Source organism: Manis javanica, chromosome 6 (genome assembly GCF_040802235.1).
Source record: "Manis javanica isolate MJ-LG chromosome 6, MJ_LKY, whole genome shotgun sequence".
Lineage (NCBI taxonomy): Eukaryota > Metazoa > Chordata > Mammalia > Pholidota > Manidae > Manis > Manis javanica.
The window spans coordinates 143,485,489-143,497,794 of NC_133161.1; the positions used below are offsets into that span (position 1 = coordinate 143,485,489).

Here is a 12,306-nt window from a genome sequence, read left to right on the forward strand (position 1 = left end):
TGAAATCCCAGGCAAAGAGGAGGAGCCCCTAGAAAAACCCCATGCATCCCATACCATCCCACCACCCTCCCAGCAATCCGAACACTTAAGCTTTATTATCATTATTTAACATTACTGGGAGCTTATTATGTGCAGGTATCACGCTAAGCCATTCTCACAGCCATGTTCTCCTTTAACGCTCACAGCCCTACGGGTAACCACTGTTAAGTATCCCATTTTTGAGATGAGGAAACTGAAACAGAATAAGATCAACTAGTAAATTTACCAGCAGTAAAAAAAAACTCGTTAAAAAACAAAACGATTTTGCCAAGTCTTCGCCACTATCACACTGTGACTTCTATATAAGTGACGGGAACGCTCTCTTCCTCTCCAGTGGTACAGCTCTGCTATGTTCAGTTTCATTCCCTATCCCAGGAAGCAAATTCACTGAGAAACTCGATGTAAACGTATGTGTAGGGTCCCTGCTAGACCTGGAGCCCTGCTGTGGGAAGAGCGTGACAAATGTGGCGGGGGAGGTCCCTTGTCTACCACAATCAGAAAATCTACTTGGAAAACAGGGCATATCTGCCTGGTGATCACTTGGCAAAAACGTACACATATCAATCATTATGTTGTGCACCTGAAACCAATATAATGTTTCCTGTCAATTATATCTCAATAAAAAAATTAAATTAAGAGCTGGGTATATATGTAAATGGCGCAGCACCAACACAGGGCTGTAAGCTACCCCGACCCACCTAGGGAACTCAACTCTGTGACCAGGAAGGGAAGGAAAGGCCTCGAGCAAACCAGACAGACGCCCTTCGGCTCTATGCTACCTAATGCTGATACAGTTTATTCACAGTAAATGGAAAACAGAGACAAGAGAAGGGAGACAGCAGCCCAGCAAAAGAAAGAAACAGCCCCTGATATAGTAGGAGAAGAGAAAATTAGGTAAAGACCCCAAGCAGGTTGGCAGCTGTGGGCCACGTGGTATGGGAAAACAGCATGCCCTACTAGCTGCTGGAGTTCACGGGCACACAGGGCGTTGTTAGCTAATGTTTCTAATAATGACCCTGAGCTTTAAAAAAAATAATCAAATTGTGTTCTGTGGATACTGTTTAAGAAAGTGTGCATATTACTGATACTTATGTCCATCTTGGATGGAAATATTTAAAGTGGCCAAAATATTTTTTTAATTTTGGTGCTTAAAGAACTAAGTTCTAGTCTATAACTTATTTTGTGATTAAGTGCCACAGCCAGTCAGGACTGGGAGCTCCTCGTGGACAGGAAGGTTCTGTTGGGCCCTCTCTGCTCAGGGCCCAGCGCAGGTAAACACCCAGTGAAAGATGACCATTCCAGGGTGCTGGTGCCCGTGTGGCCCATGCAGGCAAGGCTGAGGAGGTGGGGGGGCAAGGGAGCCTGGGCCTCCCTCCACAGCCAGTCCTGGGGAGCCCAGGGCCTCACTGCCCCAGCTAGCACAAGGGGGTCCCCACCCCCAGAGCTCTCTAGGAGTCCTAATCCAAGCTGTCAGCAGATAAGAGGCTTCCCTAGCCCCCTGTGCCTGGCCCTAAGAGGCTCTAGTCAGCTGCTGCCTGGGACGGTGACAGGAAGGTTAAATAAAGCCATGAGGGCCCCTCAACATCACCATGGTGAGGCCTTCCCAAGGCTCTCAGTGGTTGTTAACACCAGCTACTCACAGATATGAGTCAGAGTAAGAAGAAAAAAGTAAGACACAGAGAGAGCAACCTCTGATGCCCATACTATGTCTGGTAGGTAGAAACTTCTGCCCACTCTATTTCTGTAAGAACCCAAAACGGCCCCTGAACCCACCTCCCTCCCCTCTAGCAACTAAATACATTTAACTGCTACTTGTGTATATTCCCCTCACTTGCTAATTTTCTCTCATGTATGATGTGTGCAGAAGCCTCTTCATCAGCATGACTGAACCCAAAACAGCCAGGGTGCTTTTAACTTACTCCCCATGGGGGGAAAAGGAACAAAGATTCACAGAGCACTTACTATAATACAGACACTTCACGTAGGCTTCTCTCACTTAATCTCCTAACAGCCCTCTGAGGTAGATATTTCCATTTTACATGAAAGAAAACTGAGGCTCAGAGACGTTAAGTAACTTGCTCGGAGTTGCGCAGCTAGTGTCAAAGCAGGTATTCTCTTTCGGATCCATCTGATTATGACCCCAAGTACAACCAATGATGCCCTCTCAGTAAAAGAGCAGCCTCTCAGGTGGCAAACCTGGGGACAAGAAGACCCCTGCTGACATCAGGGAAGAACATTCCTCCCTTTTGGCCTAAGCTTAGCCAGCATTACAGGCGCTGACTTCCATGATGAATGGGCTCACGGCACACCTGAGATGTAATATGTCTTGATTTAGTGAAGTGCTTGATAGGTCGTCTGATGAAATTTTACTTGCAAAATTAATTCAGATTGTCTTGGCTGGGTGCTCCTGTCACCCAGACGGCAGAGAGGCTGCAAAACTGTAAACAAGTGGTCAAGAGCAGAGGCTGGTCATGGCAGGGCCTTAGTGCCAGAGGCAGGCAACTCCGACAGCAGGAGACATGGTTTGCTTCCCCAGCACTAGCAGCATAAGAGCCTGCAGCAAGACGGGTGGGTGGAAGGGATGCCACTCCGAATGAGAGTCCCCAGGCAGGGAAGTGGGTTCTTCCTCCCATGGTAGGAAGGTGCACACCCACAGCAGGGGCAAGGGAAGGCAAAATGACCTCCTGGGGGCTCCTTCCAGTCCCCGGGCTCTATGTGGTCATAACACGTGGCCCAGAAACACACTGATAGAACCACAAGAGAAACAGTCAGCCCCGAGTGCCTGAATGAATGTCATCTAGCAGTTGCAAGAAGCTGCCTGCCCAGACAGCCAGGCTGATCTGAGCCTCAGTCAGGCCAACTCTGCAGGGGGAGTTAGAGGCAGCTAGCTGCCTTCTGTGGGGAGGAGGCAGCCTGCATGGGGTCAGCTCTAGGCGGGATGTCAGCTCACACCAGGAAGGGGAGGCCCACTGCCTTGGGAGACCAGAGATGGGGAAGAGAAGGAAGAGAGACACAGAGGAGGGGAGGGAAGGGGGAGAAACGAATGAGGAGGAATCAGAAGCCGGGTGCACAGAGCTGAGCTAAACGGACACAGGGGGCAGGAACGTGAGTGCCATTCCCAATTAACGAAGGAGCAGACAGGAGACGAATTACTGTAATTACGAACCTACGAAGCACAGAGAAAAAAAGCGTCCACTTGTGTGTAGACGCAGTGGGTGAGAGCAGGCTGCATGTTTTGGGGTCCTAAGGCAAACGTGAGCAACCCCATTCCAAAGGCTGATGCGACCAGAGGGTTGAGGAACCTAGGGACTCAGAGTGGGGGACCCAAGCAGGTCCCAAAGACAGCAGGTGCCACCTGGATGCCCCCCTCTTCGTGGCATTGGCAGGAATGAGGGGAATTGATGGCGTGGGCGGTGGAGGGTGGGCGGGCACTGCTAGATAGGTACCTCCGCCTTATTCCTGTGAGCTGAGCTGAGCTGACTTGCATTTTAACGGGTTTATCCAGCTACGATGTGAAGAAAGGCAGTGGTGAGAGCGGAAGCCAGGAGTTGAAGAGAGGCTGGCAGCTGGGACTAGGGTGGTAGTAGCTACCAGAATGTACAAAGTGGTTAGATTTGGGTCTGTTTTGAGGAGAGAACAAACAGGATTGTTGAGGAATTGAATATGGGGTGTGAGATACAGAAAGGAGTCACGAATGGATGAATGAATGAATGCCCCAGTCTGGCTGCATTATTATGTGGACCCAGTGGCAATGACCTTTCCTTCCCCAAGATTACCCCCAGTTCCCACCTACCCTCTCTTCAGTTTAAACCTTGACCTATATACCGTACAGCTGTCTGATCACTCACTTTAATCCAAATTGAACAGCCTTTTATGCCCTAGCATGGAAACCTCACAACCACCGAACATGTTATTTCTATGAGAATAACTGTTTTTAAAGGAGCCGATAGCCAATTTATAAATAAACATGAGAAATATAACCTGTATGTACATGGGAAGTACCTGTATAAATGCTGCCATGCCTAAATCATCAAATCCGAGGCAAAGCGATTTCTGTTGCCCCTGGGGACTAACAGGCCCAGCCTGGCCATGATTCTCAGTGGACAGGGACATCAATAACAATGAGGTGGGAAGAAGCCCCGGGGTGGGGGTGGGGGTCGTGGTTTGGAAACGGAGGTAAAAGGAATCTGTACACACTTCATGCCACTCACAGCTTTCCCAAGAGGCCGAGGGCCATGAGTAGACCTTCTCTGTGCCCCTCTTCCCATCTTGCCACTGAGGTGCTCGATGCAGCTCAACTCTATGTGCCAAATAAGACACTGCCCAGAAGCGGGTGGTCGGAACAGGCAGGTGGACCATGAGAGAGAAAGACACCCGCTGTGTGCATCTGGCAGCAGGCTCAGCCCCACCGTGAATCCTACGGAGGGAAGATGATTAAGTCTGCATGTTGGCCGGTGAATCCAGTGCGTAAGCAGACCCGGGTAGAAAGCTTTCTAAGGACCTCAATGCAAATCAGACTTGGAGAAACACAAGCCAGATGCAGGACCGCTGTGTCAGCCCCAGCGAGGCTACTCCACCCCTCTTCCAGCCCCCGCTGCCTCGCTGTGGTTTCTGGTTCAACCCAGTAACGAGAGCTCCCAGACCTAATGAATACACAGGAAGCCACTAGCTAGGTTTAGCATTCGGAATCCCAGTCAGCAAAAAACACGGGAAACACGGGTCTTTCTGGGACTTAACGTCCCCATTTGCAGGAGTTAAGCATGAGCCACGGTAAAGGTGGGCAGACAGCAGGGTGACATCTTCGTGTTGACCAGGTGTGCTTGGCCTGGAGCACATCAGGGCGGCAGCTTACGGTCTGGGGCCACAGAGAGCTTTCTCGGTCTCCCAGGCAGCAGAAGCAACGGCCGCGTCCAGCAGGTTTCTGGGGTCCACCCTGCCAGGAGGCCTGCATTGCAAAATGGCTGCAGTCTGCCCTCCTCACCTCACCACACCTGCTACGTCCCCAAGAAGAGGTGACATTCCTCATAGGAGGGGAAAGGGGCACAGGCCTCTCCAGCTAAGCCCACTCACAGGAGGCTGGTAAGGAAGAGGACGCCAGTCGTCCCCCTTGACTTTATGCCACACACCAGTTTGGGGAATGGGGGGAGAAATCTGGAAACGAAACCTAGTGGACGCAGGAGCCTGGGCAGGGGCTGCGAGTCTGAGAGATACTGCTGCCCACCACCAAGGCCTAACCACCACCCGACCACACAAGAGACGGCAGGATGTGCCGTGAGACATGCAAAGGCTTTCGTGGCCAAGAGCAATGACTTGCCAGGCCTCTTTTAGGGCATTAACTGTCTCTGCCATAAAACTGCATCCTGGGCTCAAAAACTCATGCAATCTACAGATATGTTTGCTAGTTCCATTTGGACCTGACCCTGTTTTTTTTAACGTCAAATATCCATTCACCTTTCATTCATGGAGCCTTCTGGGTGCCTACAGCATGGGTCTACTCTTGGTGCTGTAGGAGGTCTGGGGGGCAGGGGAAGGAGGGTGCAAACCTGCAGACACTCTCCTTCAGAAAGCATCCCCGAATGCGTCCAGTCACGCTGCACCTCCCTCCAAAGCGGTTTCTCAGTTTTGAGGCCTGACCTCCACACTGTGGCCTGGACCTTCCTCAGTCCGGCCCCCCATCTCCGCTGCTCCTCTCCTCTGCCTGTGTCAGGAGGGCGCAATCTCCTTTACTACGGGGCGAGGAATCGCCAGGCACAAGTGACATACGGACAGGCAATCTGCAGTCACTCAGCATGTCTGGATCGAGCAGCGTCACAGCCTCACTGCCAGCCTCTTCTCTCACCTGTTTTAGCTTCTGCCTCCCTCTCCAGGCCCAGAGGGTCCTCTCCCTCACAGCCCCCAGCCCCGAGGAAGCCAGGTGCTATTTGTTGGTTCCAAATATAACCCCCTGAGTTAGGACATAACTTCTTCCTAAAGTCTCTTGAAAAATTACCTGATTTCTTGTCTCTCCAGATCCGGGTCAAGTTCCCTGTTCCCAGGGCTGCTCATCCCTCCGACCCATCCTCTGCGTCCACTTCCTCCCTTCCTGGCTCCACCCACCCACCCCCCACCTCTGTTCTGGACACATCTGTCCTAGGGCCCCGGTGGCCTGGTGAGCCATGCCACCTGCCGGCTCTTTGGGAGCACATGGTGGGAGGGCCACTCCTCGCTTCCCCCCTGGCTGCCACGGCACCTCCCTGCCTCTCCCCCTCAGCGCCCGCCCCCTAGGTACCGACTCTCAGGCCTGCTCGCGGGCTCTCTTCTTTCTCACTCCACTCTCACCCTGGGCCACCTCGTCTAAGCCCTCACCTCGGTGTCTGAGCAAATGATCCCTAGCCTTTATTTCCAGCGTTTCCTCTATCTAGGAAGTTCCTGGATATGCATGACTACAGCCCCTTGCAGCCTCTCCCTTGCAAATAACTTCCAATCCTTTGCCCCTCCCTCCCTGCTTTTCCTCACCTGGCTAAACCCCACATCCACCCGACCTCCCCGTCCGTCTGTCTTCCCCATGGCTGCCCCTGGGCAACCGAACATCTCTGGACAGAACCCCAGAGCCAGGATGGCGACTTGCCACTTCAGCTGCGTAACCACAGCTTTAAACAGATCCTCGGTGTCACCCCGTGGTCCTCCCCCAGATTACTGGCAGCTGCCCCAGCTCGGGCAGACGGCCCTGTGACGCCTTTCCTTCCCCCTCCCCTCCCCTCCGCCCACCACCCTTGGCTCATCGCCCTGCCCCACAGTCTACTGAGAAAACAGCAGAAGCCCCCTAAGTGTCCCACCCCAGATCTACAGACCTGCTTCCGTCCACCCTCATATCTCTGCACCCCTCCACAGATGCTCCTGTCAGAGACCAAACCACTTATTTTCCCACCCCTCACTTCTCAGGGTCTTCGTTCTGGAAGTCACCCTCCCTCTTTCCATACCAGCAATGTATTCCCCCTCTCCTAGACCATTCCCATTACAATCCACAGGTTCACGGCCATCTCCTACCTTAAAAATAAAATGCCCTCACTGGAACCCACCTTCCCCTCCAGCCACGCCCCCCCCCCACCCCCGCATCTGCTCCTGTTCACAGCAGGCCTCCGAGAACCTTCCACGCCCAGGCCCCTGTCCCTCTCCTCCCATACCTGCTCATCACTGTGGTCGGGCTTCCTGTCCAGGCCACCAGTGTCCTCCGTGCTGCCAAGTCCTGTGGACGCTTCTGCATTCCTCTGTTGTGTGACCCCCGCCCCCGGGCACCACCGGACACTGACCTCTCCCACCTCTCTCCCATCTGGATGCATGTTCCGCTCTGCGATGCCGGACGCCTCACTGCCCTGGCCTCGCGCTCTCTGACTGCTGTGTGTGTCCACCTGCACTGGGGGCCTCGCTGTGGCCCCCGGGCTCCAAGGGTGGCCTATTCCAGGACCCTGTCCTCAGCCTTTTCTCCTTAATACCTACACTTTCCCCCTCCTTTACCTTCACTTTCCTCTCAAGCACCAGTGACTCCCAAATTACCTCTCCAATCCTGCCCACACAAGCGACATACCCAGCTGCTAGCTTGATATCGCTACCTACTCGTCTGAACACATTTAACCTGCTCAAAAGCGAGCCCCCAGCCCCTCCCACCCAACCCACACACCCCTTGACCCCAGTCCTGTTCACCTCCTGGACCTCCCCTCCGCCTCCCAATCACTCCAGATCCTTCCTGTCCCCCACAGACGTCTTGTTGATTCTATGCCAAACACACTGCCCACTGACTACAGCCCCCCAAGGCTGAGCCCCTTCCTCTCCCAGCCTCCCGCATGTCTCCACTTGCACGCTTGCCCTTCCACAGTCTATTGTACCCACGGCAGCCTGAGTGATATTTTTAAAATATAAATCAGATCATGTCACTCCTCAGCTCGAAATCCTTTAATGGCTTTTCACTGCACTTAGAACCAAATCCATTGCAAGTGACAGAAAACTCAACTCAAACTGGCTTAAATGATAAAAACTAATTTATTGATAGCAAAATGGCTGAAGCTGTTGCAGACCTCGTATCTTCATGCCTCAGTATCCAGGGCAGCTATTTCTAAATGCCCCAAGGAGCCATGTAGGCTACCCCAGCCCCAGGGGTGCAGTTGGGTGCCCTCAGTCCCTAGGGGCTCTGTCCACTTAGAGGTTTCCTGTGTCCCCCCTCATTTCACCGTGACCCACCTCCCCCAGCAAGTGCACCGCACCCCGGCTCGTCCAGCTGCCCCCAAGGCCCCCTCCTCAGCCTCTGTTCCTTCTCATCCCTGGCTTCGTCTGTGAGCTGAGCTGCGTTCTCGTGCACATGGCCTGTCCAGGCTTGGGGTGGGGCTACTCACCGTGCCTCCATCCTCTCTGCATCTCCACATCCTTTCAAAGTAAAGTGGTGTTTAACAGTACCCCATGTGGGAGGTTTCTTCTCATAAGAAATAGCCAAGAAACAGACATGCTCCCGGAGCCTCTGGCCCCATGGCTGCCTGGGATGATGAAGCAGGAAAGAGGGAAGGCCATGGACGCGGCCCCGTGTGTCCCACAGGCACTGTTTGGTCATATGTTCTGGGGAACATGGTCCCCTGAGCAGAGGTCTCAGGGTCTCCATGCAGGACAGCCCACACTCCACTGTGAATTCTGCCACCCCTGCTGGGTGACTTTTGATGAAAACACTTCACCTCCTAGGGCTTCAAGTCCTCACTGTGAAATGAGGGGATGGGAGAGTGGCCGCAGGGCCTAGTCTGGCTAACACGCAAAGCTTGTCCAGCCTCGTTAGCGTGGAATTGAATTTCCACAAAAAACGTCTGGCCCCAAAGAAAAGGTTTGCTGATACAACACAAAGGGGTCTTGGGGCCGGTGTATGCCTCTGCCCCAGGGCATTTGCTCTGGAGGTCTGCACAGGTAGTAAGACTCACTCTCCCCAGTGCCATTCACACAAGTCAGAGGGCTCGTCCCAAATCTAAGGAGCCTCATGCCACTGTCTCTCTCAGCGTCCACTGCGTAGGAAAGTCTGAATCCCTGGCAAGGCACCTCGGCCCACCTTGCCTGCTCTCTCCTCTGCCCTCCCTGCTCCTGCCAGCCTAGTGAGGGGCCCAATCCTGCTCAGACCACCCCTTCTCCTTCCATGGCCCCAAGCCTTGGCTCGGGTGCGCCTTTGCCAGCAAGGCCCTTGCCTGGGAGCCCATGTCTCCACCTGTGCAGTTCTAAGCCATCGAGGCTCTACTCTGAGTCCGCGTGCATCCGTGCCCACCCCCAGGCCCACCCCCAGGCCCACTCAGAATTAAAGGCCCCTCCCCTGGACATCCATGTGCTAGGCCCTCTTCTACTCTCTTACCATAACCAGCACGTGTTTGAAAACATGCACTGGGGAGCTCCCAGTGCAGGAGAGGTGGGGGAGCCGGGCAGGCCACTGCTACCATCCGGGTAGTTGCCGCCTGGCCCCAGGCGACCAGGTAACAGTGATGACGGTCAGGGAGGCTTTCTGCTAATGCCGGTGCATGTGGCTCCCCAGTGTCCCCCCCTGCGGATGGTAGCCCCAGAGCCGGAAGCCTCAGGAGTCCCTCGGCCATGCGGCCAAGCAGCCCCACTTACCCTGGCAGGCGCCCAGCAACAGTAGGTTGCAGTCCCTCGTACCCAGCACATTTATCCTATTAATGAGAAGGTTCTTACAGCTCTAACAAGGCTCTCTCCTCTGAGCAGGTTCTGTAACAGATTTTTATGAAAAATAAATTCAGCACATTAGTGGACCCACGGGGAGGGGCCTGAATTTACCAAATACCAGGCACTCATTGCCTTTAATTAAAAAATAATAATGAGGGGCTTATATAATTTCTGGTCTCTCCCTAAGAAAGATTTTCTGATTTCCCATGTAAGATGATTCAAGTGAAAAACCAGGTGTTTGTGTTAGGACCAAAACCACCTCCAAGTGGCTGGAACAAGAGAAGCCTTCCCTGCCCGGTCACCAGCCCCGGCCCACTCCCCTGGCCCCTTCTCCTCCCACTTCGTAACTGCCTTGAAAGTATGTGGGAGACTTTATGCTCGGGGGGACGTGTGGGCACCTCAGACCCTGCTCCCTGTAGCCACAGCAAGGCAATCCACTCTCCCCTCTCCTGTCCCTACTCCTGCAAGCCTGACCCCGCTCGGGCCACCCCTCCTCCTTCCACGGCCCTGTGCCGTGGCTCAGGGGAGCCTCTGCCAGCTAGACCTGTTGAGTCACTGGGTGCTAAGGAGCTAGACGTGCAAACGTGCCTGAGTCAAGGTCAATGACTTTCAGGGGCTCACAGTCCAGAAGCAAAGACAGATGCCAAAACAAACCAGCCCAGAGGCTAAGGGCCAGGGTAGAGGCATACCTAGTGTGTCCCAGGGGTTCCCGGTGAGACTTCAGAGGGGATAGCCATGGAGCTGGTCCCTGAGGAAAGAGGGGAAAAGAGGGCACCTCTCATAGATAGGACCCCACACAAAGGGGCTGGGGCACTGCAGACAGAGTACCAAGAAGGAAAGTGGCTGGAGCCCCAGGGGCAGGGTGCCAGCGGAGGCCCCCCAGGCTCTGCAAGCAAGAGGTTCAGGCTGGACACTCAGGGCCAAAGTGGCCACCCACACCCACACAGTTCTAGAACTATGCCCCGTCCCACAGCCTGGAGGGATTAGACAAAGATCAAAGTCATGTTTGGCTCCTCTGGCAAGATTCCGAATCATCTGCCTATGTTTCCACTTAATGCCCAGTTCGTGGAGGTCTGAAAGCCCCCATCCCAAATTCTATCCCTTCTAGTAGCCAGGAAGGGCTTGGAAGGTGCAGGTGGGAAGGAGGGTATCTGTGACCCAAAAAGGGAAGAACCCAGCACACAAGGTCAGCAGCCGAGCTGCAGCAGGAACAGGCCCCGGTGCCTCCCGGGCACTGTATGCATACATGCCGCGGACCATCCTTCACCTTCAATGCACTCCATGTGACAGACTCCCCAGGACACATGCTGTGCCAGCCCCCTGTCCAGACTGCAATCGCTGTCCTCTGAGTGGAGCTCTCGGGGGAAGGAATCAGGCTATTGGAATGGCAGGTGCAGAAGCCATCGAGCCCCAGCCTGGTGGGAAATGGGCAGGCCACGTCCCTCTGGGGGGCCCTTGCCATTCCAGAGAGAGTCATTCCAAGCCCTTGGTCTGTTCTCACATGGCTCCCCCTGTCCCCACCCTGTCTTCTTCCTTAGGAAATTCCCCTGAGCACACTTCTGGACCAGATCCAGTTCCAGCCCACCTTCCTGGAGGTGCAGTCCTGGAACTGCCCCGGGAAAGCCACATCAGCTGGGGGTGGGCCATGAAGCAGGAATGGCAGAGCTAATGCTGTCAGGCTGCTTCCAGGGAGGGCTCCTGCCTGCAAAAACCCACACCGGCTTCCCCAGCAGGACGCAGCCCCAAGGGACTCGTTGGGATCACACACCCACTGCCTCAGGGTCAACGCCTGCAGCAGCCCATGAAGACCAAGGACCATGGGGGCAGCTAGGGGAGAACTTGAGGCACCCGCGCCACACCGTGGGCCACCATTCCACAAAGTGGAGCCCACAGGACAGGTGAGAAGCAGTCAGGCCAGGGCCACGCCCCTTGCTGAGGAGGAAGGGAGACTGTGTCAGCCTTCGTCCACCTTAGAGGCACACAGCGCCAGCTGAGTGAAGCTCTCATGGTGGAGTGTCACTCAGTGGTTCTCTGTAAACCTTTCTCTGTCTTCATAAACCTGAGTTAAAGAGCCTCTAAGTGTTGTTATCTAAAGATTCCTGAAACTGGTGGTCCCTACGTAACAATTATAATCAAGATTTCTTGAGTCTTAAGTAGGTAAAATCCAGTAAACAGTTTCAGCTCCTCCCTTTCAAAAGCCTTTGCTGTTGCTATTTCACACAAGAAAGAGAGTTTAAGAGCCGGGCCCTGGAGTCAAACTGTGTATATTAAAATTTCATTGTTTCCTGGCTGTGTGACCTTTGCTAAGTTACTTACCCTCTCTGAGTCTGTAAGGAAGGGCTATTAATAGTGTCTGAATGCCCTCAGAACAGTGCTCACTACACAGCAATATCAGTTATTACTATGGTTATTAATATTACGGACATATACATATGGACATATGGTTATATAATATACATGCTATGATGGACAATTCCCACCATCCTATATTTGCCCCACTGTATTTTCAAACTCTTTTGAACACACATATCTCATCTTACAATAAGAAAAAAATTATCTTAGTAAATAGACTTCAGTTAAGTTAATATA

At 53.5% G+C, this 12,306-nt stretch overlaps 1 protein-coding gene across 4 annotated transcripts in view; it reads right to left on the bottom strand.

The window, feature by feature from the left end:
• Positions 1-12,306, bottom strand: part of GRIK4 (glutamate ionotropic receptor kainate type subunit 4) — a 409,820-nt gene that overhangs the window by 365,053 nt on the left and 32,461 nt on the right. The window lies entirely within an intron of this gene.